This window comes from Juglans regia, chromosome 4 (genome assembly GCF_001411555.2).
Source record: "Juglans regia cultivar Chandler chromosome 4, Walnut 2.0, whole genome shotgun sequence".
In the NCBI taxonomy this organism is placed as follows: Eukaryota; Viridiplantae; Streptophyta; class Magnoliopsida; order Fagales; family Juglandaceae; genus Juglans; species Juglans regia.
The window spans coordinates 7,418,983-7,430,558 of record NC_049904.1 but is presented as its reverse complement, the minus strand read 5'-3'; the positions used below and the strand labels follow the sequence as shown (position 1 = coordinate 7,430,558).

The 11,576-nt window shown below is 32.0% G+C and overlaps 1 pseudogene; it reads left to right on the top strand.

The window, feature by feature from the left end:
* Nucleotides 1-3,191: 3,191 nt before the first annotated feature.
* LOC108980728 lies at nucleotides 3,192-11,188 on the top strand (annotated as a pseudogene).
* Nucleotides 11,189-11,576: the final 388 nt, after the last annotated feature.

Below are 11,576 nucleotides of genomic sequence, written 5' to 3'. Positions count from 1 at the left end.
AGTAGTTGAACTAGATTGTACAGGACCAAATCGATAGATTCGATTTAATTTGTAAGTGATACCCATTTTTTTAAATCAAAACTTGTATAGTTGTGGTACCAATTTTTAAAATATAAAAATCAATTTAAACCGAATCGGAGTGATATATATATTTATAATTTTTAATATTATATCATATATATTATATACTAAATTACTACTTAATATAACATAAAATTCTAATCTTATTATTCAAGTTTATTAATTCTATATTTCTTAATATAACAAATAAATCATAGCCTTAAACATAAACATTAATATTAAATTATTAATATAAACTTACTTTTGATATATATATATGTCAAGGATAAAAAAAATTTTAGCATAATAAAAAATAATATATTTATTCTTTTTGTAAATACATTTTTACATATTTGATCATATATACTCGTATCAAAAGTCTAAAATTAACACATACTAGTATATACTAGTATGTGTTAATTAAAAATAATATACTTTTTTTTTTTTTTTGAGAAAAGGTTGCAGTTGTGTTAATAAATCAACCAAAGAGATTGTGAATACAATGAGGATAATCTTCTACATGAATAGACTCCTCAGGGAGGTCTAGTGAACTCTTGGCCAAGCAGTGAGCCACTGCATTGGTCTATCGAGGGACATGGTTAACTTGCCAAACTCCTACTTGTTTCAACACCTTCTTGATATCGGAGATGTGAAGACCAACTAAACTCCAACTTTCCTCCTGTCCATTGTGGCATTCACCACGTTCAATGAGTCTCCCTAAGGACGATAGTTCTGAGGCCTAGTTCAGCACAAAATTTAACTGCTCTTAGTGCTGCAATGGCTTTCCCCAGCAAAGGGTCTGGGAAGGAGGTTAGGCGGATCTTAAGGTGGCAGTGACACAACCATTCCAGTCCCTAATGACCAGTCATATACCTACCCTGCAATGTACTTATACTATAATATAAATAGATTAATAGTTTAGTATATGTAAATATTATATTATTACTAACATATATAATCCATAAAATAGAAAAAACTGGACCGGACCGAAATCGAAAAAATAAAAAATTTTAGTTTTTGTGTTGAATCGGTCAGGTAACAGTTCTTAAATTTTCAAAACTGGTATATAAGGGTTTAGTTCTAAAAATTGTATTGTTGTGGATGTGTTTCACCACGAGCGCCTCACGATCACATGCAACTAAAGAGTAAGACGGTTTAAGGGTTCTAGGGAACGCCTCCGATGCCAAAGTTAGTGATCGTATAAACTTCTTAATACCAATAAATCATATGTCTTTTACATACTTGGATTTTTCCCTTATATAGGACTTTTGAAAAGTTCTATTATTAAGTGATAATGGACACATGTTATTTGAAACTCAAACCTGGAGATGAGGGGTTCATCTCATAGTAAATTTAAACAATAATTGTTTTTTATCTCATGCCACTTTCAGATAGTTATCCAATCGGTATTGGCGATGGGCTTGATCCTCTTAATACCGAGCTGAGCTTCAGGTAGTGAGGTAGGTTACTGGCTTGACTAACGGCCTAGGCCCATCTAGGATAATTAACCGGTTACAATATCTTCTCTATGTATAAAACTGAACTTAATCGGACCGACTACTCCCCTATTGTTGACGCAGAAATGACATTGAAGTAAATAACTTTTACTCTGTGGTATATCTCTAGCTCTGCTGTTTCGTAGTATAATTGATCTCCCTCCAACGTGTTCCAGGTGAAAAACAAATGGGCTCCTGAATCTTCCGCCACCCTTGATTTCTCCCTAATCCTAACATGTCCCCTCTCAATTCCATTACATAAAATCACGCTTCCATTTCTTACACACATTATGATAGGCTAGTGCTGATCTTGCATACTTTTAAAAGCATAAAAATTTTAATTTTCTTTTCTTTTGTTCGGCCCTTTAATGAATTCAGGAGTCCAAGGCTCAAGCATCTGGAGGACTTGTTCTATGATAATGAATTTTCCCATATACGTGCTCTTACTCACCTAAATTATGGACTTCATCCTTACCAGTTTCAACTGATAAATGGTGATGATGCAAAATTCTTCAAAAATAATAAAAAAGAAATTTTGACAATAATTATCCTAGAGGAATCCTGATTGGAAAAAATTGCCCGAAAGATGGCCCACGACTGACTCAGTACTGTTCTCAACTTCGTAGACCGAACTACCCACATGACTTGGTTTGCTTGCATTGACCCAGACTTTGTCTGCGTATTGACCCAGACTTGGTTTGCTTGTATCATAAAGACGCTTCCACCTACCCTACTGTTACGCGGTTCATGAGATGATTTTATTTATTCAACCGGACCTTAGAGCATTCACATTGAATTTATCAAATAGAAAAATTAGTTAAATTTATATAATTAATGTAAAAAATACTCCGCATTAGATTGGTCAAATTTAAAATAAGATTCTGCTATAGTGGTTGGTCAAAGATAGAGAACAATAATTAATTAATCAAACATTAAAATACTAATTTCTCACTTCAAGTAAATATTAAAATATTAATTTTTCATTCCAAGTAAAAATATTATTTGATTTGTAATTAAAAAATCTAGAAGAATTTTAAATGAGTTTAATCAAATATTTTTTATTATTAGCATTAAATAACTTTTAAAAATATGTTTTTTTAATATTAATTTAATTAGAATATAATTATTATTAATATTAAATTGATAGAATTATAAAATGTGATATAAATAAATTAAATAAAAAATTATTAATTTAATAATATTTTATTATTATATAGATAGTGAATCGCTAATTTATCATGGAGATTGAATTTAAATAAAATAGATAAATATAAAAAAAATATGATAGTAGTTAAATTTTTTCAATTTTAAATATGCATTTGACTAAGTCAACGAAAAACTCTTATAAGAGAAATGCTAGACATAGACCGAAAGCCACAACACACCTTTAAGAATTTTTTTTTTTTATCCAACCAAACACGTTAGGTGTACTGGGGCGAATTTTTCCTCTTATAAGACATGAATGACAGAGCGCTCACTTGCCCTTCACATGAATGATAAAACCCATTTCATTCTTCCTTCAGACAGCACCCCTAGACAGCCGCACGTAACAGGCAGCGATAGCGTGGTCGCCGTACGTGGTCGAGTCAACGACGGGGTTTAGCAACCCATACGGTTAGACCCCCCGAGGTGAGATTCTGATCTTTCTTTCTCTATTTATTTTTTGGAATCGGATGATTTGGTTTAGAACTTTGAGATGGTGTAATTTCTGGAGAGAGAGAGTTATCGTTCTTGAGGATGTTGCTGTTATTTCTTTGTAATTTGACCCATTTCGTCCCTTCAGACCATCAACCCAGAAGAGGATTGCATTATGCATTTCGTCCCCCAAAACAGAGAATTCTTCAAGCAAAGAGATAAGGGCCACAACAGAGCATTATTAAACTTGAAGACTGAAGTTGCCGTTTGCAAACCCCTTATAAAATCACCAACCCAATTAAATTTATCCCTTCAAATTAACATGCTGACGTGCTACATTCAACAGGGTTTATCTATAATCCTGCTACTCTCTTATAATTTATTTTATAATCAATTGACATAATTAAACTATTTTATTAAAAATAATCTCAATTCTATAAAATTACACTTCCTCTGTTGATATAGAGTTGGAAAATTGTTGCAGAAGAGTTATAACTTATAAGTTAACCATTTTCATGTTCATATGTTCAGACTTGGTTTCCTTTGTTCAGTCATTTGGGACCCATTTGTGTTAAATTATGAAGTTTTGTGAGGCTGAGTCTGTCACTTTTCTGGGTTGATGTTAGATGTGTACTCCTTTATGCAGCAAAAAGAAAAAAAGTAATTTCTGCACAAAGCCTTTCAAAATGATAAAAAAGGCTAGTGGGAACTTCAAGTGAAAAGCCTGCCCTTAAAGTTTAGTTGATTGAAACACAACTTGCTGTCATTGCATCATTCACTTGAACTCATCAAACTGCTACCTTTACTCAGTGCCCTTAAAGGTTGTCGATTTGCTTCTCTGTAGTATATATGTTGAATATGAAGTTTGATTCTGGGTAGGAGTTATACAAAAAGTGTACAGAGAATGGAAAAATTCAAAAAGTGTATGGAGAAGGAAATAAGATGTTCAAAATAGGTGTGTCTTGACGTACCTACCAGATGGAACTTCACTTATCTCATGCTAGAAATTGCAGAAACATTTCAAAAGCCATTTTTGCAATTAGAGAATGATGATGGTTATTTTTTTTACTATTGTTGTAGTGTGAGCTTGAGCCCCAAAACTCTAATGATTGGGCCAGAGTTAAAATAATCGTAAGTGTTCTGAGTAGTGATCACAACTCATCTCTAAATTGAAGTACTTTATTTGCTTTGCAAGCTGAAGTAGTACTCATAGTTCCAACACGAGCATGAAAGTTAATTAGTTTGTGGGGCTCATGGCTACACCTCTCTTAAAAGAAATATATACAAAAAAAAAAAACCATTTATCATCCTTTCGGCCATCGTATGTTCCTTCTCTTATCTCTATTTTGAGGCAGATCGATTTTCACCAAGTGTAAATTTCATTTGAATTCTTGTGTTGTTGTTTATTTCGTGCAGCGCATGCATGCACATGATGAGGTGTGCTGGAGTATGAACTTTTGAGACAAAAGGGGAGAATTTTATTTCAAACAAAGTACATACTGTAACCTTCGGTGAGTACTTTCTTTGTATTATTTTGTCAATCAACTATATCTAATAAATTATGTATTTTTTTTTCTTTTGTTAAAAAAATTAAGAAGAAATCTATTAATTCTTGTGCTGAAGGACAATGCTGATCAATAGTTTTTGAGCGCTTTTGTTAAGTCCTGTTATTTATTAGCTATTTTATTTTGTTTTATTATTTTTGTGGCATTTCTGTGCAAACAGATATCAAATTAGATTGATGGACAATTTCTTTGAATAATCTTCAAAGTACTTGGCAAGTATTCATTAAACATGTGAGACTCGCCATTATTTTAACAATTTATTAAAAAAACAATGGACCAATTTCTCTTAAAATAAGCATCCCACATACTCTAAATAATTATCAAATTTACAGTTTTTTATTTTTTTTTCAATCCAACTTCTCTTTTGGACAACTCGTGATCAAGTGATTTATATTTTTCTAAAAGGCACCAACTTAAGTGAATTAGAGGTGAAGTACGTACCCTTTCCAAGGGAAAATCTGATATTGTAGCTAGTAGCTAGCTAGAGAAGGTGAATAAGAAATTAGAATGTATTATTTGCATGCGATTCATCACTTACGTACGTAGATGTTTATTAATTATCAGTAAATGGCAATGGATATTAATGCTGCTTAATTTTATTTAGTCCTAAATTTTATTTTTCACTCGCAGAAATGGATTCAGTTATAATCCCACGATTCCCACCTAAGCGGGGCTTGGTGAAGGTAAGCCGCGTACTGATTGATCTGATCTCCATGCAGCAATTAGGCGTCAACGACTTTTTAAATATAAATACCATATTATTTTTAATAAGAATTCAAACCAAAAAAAAAAAAAAAGTACTTTTACTTTGGTAAATACAAGATTGAAAATAGTTTTTTATTTTTCAAAAACTCCATTCATCTAATCATTGAAATCAACTTTCATTAATACAAAAAGAAAAAATTTATATGCTACACTCTCATCCAATTTCTATCATACTGTAATGATCTGGTACATATATATTATCTACCAACTTTTAAATTCTTTTATTTTAAAAAACCTATTTGTGATATATATTTGGTGAGTAAGTAATGTTCTCACAATAGGATGAAAATGAGTCGAGAATATAACATTTATAATAAGTCCTAAAAAAACTATATTATACCTCTGGACAATTAATTATAATAAATTTCATGATCACGTTTTAAAAATGTTGATAAAAAAATCATATTAACTTTTTTGATTCAAACATATTTTGTATGAGTTTGATCATCAATTTGGCAAGATCTAATAAACCTTAATCTTTATAAATTTTCTGAATGATTTAAAAAAAAAAAAACAGAGACCAATTGCTCAGCCGTTAGCAAAAAAAGTACTAGATATTGTACGAGGTAAACGTTCAGGAGCTGCAGTCCCAGAAAGAGATCAGACGTCTTCTACAAGTACGAGATCAGGTATATATTTAAACAGAAAACATGATTTTCGCACTTTCCACACGTGCACTGTTGCTAGTTCGATTATAATTATTTTTAATTTTCACGATGTTGATACTTGTGAATTTGATAACTCGAAATCAAATACCTCCTCCATCAATCTTCCGTTAAAAAACTAACCGCAAGCTTGTCAATTTAACCCTTATATCCTTATTTTTAAATATTATGTATGTATTTAAACCGAAAGATAAAAATGACAAATCATATATTGTTAGATACACTACAACACAATTTATCTTTTGTGACAGAGGAAACCGTAAAAAAAAAAATAACTAAAACGTCACTAAAGACATTTGGTGACTGTTTGAAACCATCACCACGACCGTCATTTAATGTGCGTCACAGAAAATAATTGGTGACGATTTAATGTTCAATCGTCATTAAAAATATTTTTAGTCACGGTTGGAGATGTTCCATTTGGTGTAACGTTCGAACGTTCTATTTTTTGTGACGGTTGAGATCTGTCACAGAAAGTAACATTCGGACATCCAATCGAACATTCGAACTTCAACCCGACTAATTGGCATTCGAATGATAGAAGTTGACGTTCGTTGATTATAGTTTGAACGTATCATATTTAAGTTCAAACGTTAATTACAATAAACATTCGAATTTCCATTCGAATGTTCATGAATAAGCATTTGAACGCAAGTGGTATGTTCGGAGATTTGTTCAAATGTTAATCGTTTAAACATTTGAACGTTTGTTTGTTTGATGGTGAGTACGTTCGAACGTGATGTTATAATTTTGTGTAATTACGTTCGAATGTTGGTTAGATTGTGAATCAATGTTCGAACGTTTTTTATTTACATTCGAACGTACAAATCAAAAATATTAATTTCATAACATTAAAAAATATAACAATTGTATCATATTACACACCATCTTTTAATAACTAAAAATGTCTTATAAAGTTTTTTTAAATTAGATATTAAAAGTTATATACACTGATAAAAGTGATAAAATTTATTTCTTATTTTTTTCTCCCCCACTCCCATTCTGTTGCAATGACATAAAATGCTCTATTTGCATCATAATCTCCCGCTGCACTTGCTCTTGGACTTTACTACGTATTCTTTCCTCTTGGTCTTTTTGTTGGTCCTGCAAACGCGTATCTAAATGAGATTGTCACTTTAAGGTAGACTCTAACACTTCTGTCTTGATCTCATATACTCATTCTCACGCTATGCAATTTCCAAATTTTTGGTAAGATTATTAATTTAGTTCATCCTCCTCAACGTGAAGTCGATGACGTTGAGGATGATGAACTAGAATCTTTGAAAGATTATCCAATTTCTCTTAAAATAAAGCTTCCCACATACTCTATAAATAATTATCAAATTTACAGATTTTTTTTTTCAATCCAACTTCCCTTTTGGACAACTCGTGATCAAGTGATTTATATTTTTTTGAATGGCACAAAAGTGAAATAGTGGTGAAGTACCCTTTCCAAGGGAAAATCTGATATTGTAGTTACTAGCTAGCTAGCGAAGGTGAACTAGAAATTAGAATGTATTATTTGCATGCAATTCATCACTTACGTACGTATAGACATGTTTATTAATTATCCGTAAATGGCAATGGATAATGCTGCTTAATTTTATTTAGTCCTTAATTTTATTTTTCACTCGCAGAAATGGCGCCATTCAGTTTAGTCCCTTCTAGTTCTACATACACATTAGAAAGTCCTGTAGAGCAGCGCCAGGTAAGCCGCGTACTGATTGATCTCATCTCCATGCAGCAGTTAGGCGTCAATGACGTCTTAAATATAAATACCATATTATTTATAATAAGAATTCATGCCAAAAAAAAAAAAAAACAGCATTTTTGAAAATTACTTTGGTAAATACAAGATTGAAAATAGTTTTTCCTTTTTCAAAAACTCCATTCATCTAATCATTTAAATCAACTTTCTTTAATACAAAAAAATAAAATTTATATCCTGCACTCATCCAATTTCTATCATACCGTAATGATCTGGTACATATATATTATCTACCAACTTTTAATTTCTTTTATTTAAAAAAACCTAATTTTGATATATATTTGGTGGGTAAGTAATGTTATCACAATATGATGAAAATAGGTCGAGAATATAACATGTATAATAATTCTTAAAAAAGCTATATTATACCTCTGGACAATTAATTTTAATAAATTTCATGACCATGTTTTAAAAATGTTGATTAAAAAATCATATCAACTTTCTTGATTCAAACATATTTTGTATGAGTTTCATCAATTTGGCAAGATCTAATAAACCTTAATCTTTATGAATTTTCTGAATGATTTAAATAAAAAAAAAAGATTCAGGAAGAAGATGTTCCGAGGCTTCCGCCTGGCTTGGAGCCGTCGGGAGTACAACAAGATGATAGCGGGCCAATGACTAGTACTATCGGTCGAGAAGATCAACTTTCAGGAGCCGCATTCCCAGAAAGTGAACAGACGTCCTCTACAACTACGAGATCAGGTATTTATTTAATAACAGAAAACATGATTTTCACACTTTCCACACGTGCACTGTTACTAGTTCCATTATAATTATTTTTGAAACATAAATACAGTATTTGGATGTTTATGTTTTTATAAATCTGACTCCATAATTTTTAATTTTCACAACATTGATACTTAAGAAAAAGAAACTTTTAAAAAATACATAATAAAATCGTAAAAATATATTTTAAACTATAATAATCATAAAATAAATCCAAGAGATTAATAAATATAATAAAAAATACCCTTGCTATAAATTAAAAATATAATAACAAATCTAGGCCACCAAGGGCTGGGTGGCATGTAAGGAATTCCCCTTACTCGCCCAGTGCTGTCAGGGAGTCAACTGTCTGCCTCTTTCTTTTTCTTTTCTTTTTTTTTTTTTTTATCTTTTTTTGTTTTGTACTAAAATATCTATTTTTATTTTTTCTTGCTTTCATGTTTTAATAAATTATTTGTTTGTTGAATTTTTCTGGTTTAATGATCTTTTAAATTTTTTTAGTTTTCTATTTTAATAGATCTTGCTTAATTTTTTAACTTTTAGATATATTGTAAAAAAATTTCTTATTTTAAGATTTTCTTATTTTTAACTTTTATTTTAAGATTTTCTTATTTATTTATTAGTTTTATAATTTTTAGATTTTGAAATATATTTTTATGTTTATTAGAGATTTTTTGTTATTTCTAATATAAAATTGACAAAAGTAATTGATTGCTAGTTCTCAAATTCTTCATTATCAATGTTGTAAAAGTTGAAAATCTTGGTTCCAATTTATAAAACGCGAAAAGTCAGATATTGATTTTGCATTTAACCCTCTTTTAATTAACAAACATACTTCTTTGTTTAATTATATATAGAACTTGAGTATGTATAGTGAATGTAATGATATATTAGTTTAGTGAATATTTTAATTATACTTATTTATGCTTGCATCCACATTCTCGATGTAGGGATAAAAATCAATAATGAGGGGCAAGAAATGATAAATAAGATCTCTAAGATCAACACTCCAAGGTCACCGAGTGTAACCACCAGCAAAAGCACAAGGTGCATCTTCAAAGTCCCCCATATGTTTGTCAGCAACTCATATGATCCTTCTGTTGTCTCCATTGGACCCTATCACCATGGCAAGCCGCAACTCATGATGATTGAGGAGCACAAGTGGCGTTGTCTCAAAACCTTGCTCTATAGAGGACCGATCAGGACCTTAGAGTTCTACTTGGAAAGCATAAAGCCTCTTGAAAGGGATGCTAGGAAATGCTATTCGGAGATCATTCAACTTGAATCCCATAAGTTCATCGAAATGATGGTTCTTGATGGCTGCTTTATAATAGAACTTTTTTCGCAAGATTAAAGACCGGAAACTATTCGAGGGCAATGATCCTTTGGCCACCGTTCGTTGGATATTACCATCTTTATATAGGGACTTGGTCCTACTCGAGAATCAGATACCATTCTTTATTCTAGAAAAGTTATTTGAAATATCCAAAATGCCTAGCGAGGAGTCTAGCTTGTCCTTGCTTGCTATTGAATTCTTCAACGAAGCTACCAGATTGCGAAGACCCCAAGATTTCATATGCAGCTGGTTTCCTGATCTAAAAGGCTGTCATTTACTGGACTTGCTTCGTTTAAGATTTATACCCAAGGAAGACATAACACAATGCAGTGACACACCAAACCATGTTATGCATAGCTTCTCAAAGCTCCGCCGCTCGGGGATTAAGCTCAATCTGGTTCAAGCAGAAAGCTTCTTGCTTGTGAAATTCAAGAATGGCGTGATTGAGATGCCTCGTCTTAAACTTGACGAATTCATGTGCTCTTTCTTGTTAAATTGCTTGGCATTCGAGCAGTGTTATTGCTACGTCTCCACACACTTTACCACTTATGCAACCTTCTTGGGGTGCCTCGTGGAAAGTGCCAATGATGTTGAGTACCTACGCCACCACAACATTGTGGATAACAATCTTGGTAACGATCACGAGGTTGCGCGCTTCATCAACAAGATGGGCAAGGACGTGATTGTTGATAGTAATTGCTATTTGTCCATGTTGTTTGTGAATGTGGACGAGTATTATAGAAATAGTTGGAACGTGCAGTGGACGACCTTCAAGCATAAGTATTTTGAGACTCCTTGGTCGTTCATTTCGGCATTGGCTGCGTTTGTGCTCTTATCGCTTGCAATTGTCCAAACTTTCTACACCATCATGACTTACTTGCATCAGAAAGATGAGTTCCCTCGGTCAAAGTGAATGCAAAAGAAATTTGTATTTAGGAATCGTATGTAATTTTAGTTTACATCAAGTTGTTAACAGAGATATTGTGGAAGAGATGACTCCAGTTGTAGAAAATCACCCCAGCTTTTGATATTTTCTGATGCACTATATGTACACAAGCTTGCCACTGCTTATGAGAGCCAAATTGTTGAGGAGTTTTTAACCATTAACTGAAGCATTTTGTGGTAGATGGTAAAAAGGTTGTATTGAGCATATATGTTTTCAATCTGGTTGTTCCACGTTCTATTTCTTTTCCTTGTGTTTTGTGGTTTTGTTGTTTGGGTATAGGAGAGCCTTAAGGTGTTTGGAGTGATGTTGGTAAGATTTATGAAATTCCCCTTGGGGGAATAGTTATCGAGCAGTCATTGGAAATGGGAGGGTATGGGCTTAATTATTTGAATGGGTTTTTTTGATCAGGCATGGAGGAAAGGAATGTCGCTTAAGCTATTTGACAAAATGCCTAATGGGACTTTGGCTATTTACCTTAGTGCGCAAATAGAGATCTGCTATAATCATAAAGATATTACACGAAAGTAATTTTATAAACTGGTTTGGCTTTATATAGTCCATTAGGTTTATTTTACAATAAAAAGTAACTTTACAATTTAATGAATCACATC